The sequence below is a fragment of the Galeopterus variegatus genome, unplaced genomic scaffold (genome assembly GCF_000696425.1).
Source record: "Galeopterus variegatus unplaced genomic scaffold, G_variegatus-3.0.2 Scaffold11672, whole genome shotgun sequence".
Taxonomy (NCBI): domain Eukaryota; kingdom Metazoa; phylum Chordata; class Mammalia; order Dermoptera; family Cynocephalidae; genus Galeopterus; species Galeopterus variegatus.
The window spans coordinates 13,531-14,352 of record NW_007737783.1 but is presented as its reverse complement, the minus strand read 5'-3'; positions in this window follow the sequence as shown (position 1 = coordinate 14,352).

The following is an 822-nucleotide window of genomic DNA, read 5'->3' as shown; positions in this document are numbered from 1 at the left end:
CCATAAAACTCAGAAAGTTTGATCTTTTCCTCTGCCAGAGCTCTAGTATCTAATGTTCTATTTATCACATAGATTATTACCATTATCTGTATACTGCCCCATACCTCCTGTCAGTACTTCCTGTTCACGTATTTATGTCTTATCTCCTCTATTAAATTCTCCATGAGATTAATTTTTTTCTCATACCACTTAAAAATATAGCATTTTAAAGTTAAATAAGTAAACAATTAAAGATCATAAATTTCATCATAGATTATGCTTCTAAATTACATTATTATGAACATGTTTATAAGATTTCCAGAGAATTCACAGGTTATTAGGAAAATAAAACTGGATATCGAAGAATTTCAGTTTCTTCCCAATGGCACATAACTTTTTAGCATCAAAGCTACAGTTTGCTCTCTATCATTAAATAGATTTCTTCTCCATTGCAGGACAGTGTTTTTTTTGTTTGTTTGTTTTTGTTTGTTTGTTTGTTTTGTTTTGTTTTTTAATGAAAAGCAAAATTTCATTCATGTAATCATTTTTATCATATACTTGCAGATACTATTAACTTGTTTACTATTTAAAATCATCTTAATACTTTTTTGTCCCAGAAGAATTAGTTATTTCTTCTCAGGTCATCCCTGTGGACTTTAAATAGAGCTTGAGAAGTTGGTATAAAAATCCAATTGCACTCTATTCATAGTATTCCTTAACTGATTGGGCAGTTTGTTTTCATAGGTAAGAGAAAAGGCATTTGGTGACTCAAAATATTTTAAAAACTAATTTTAAGCAAATTTTACTTAACTCAAAATTGTGTTACAAATTAAATCACTTCTC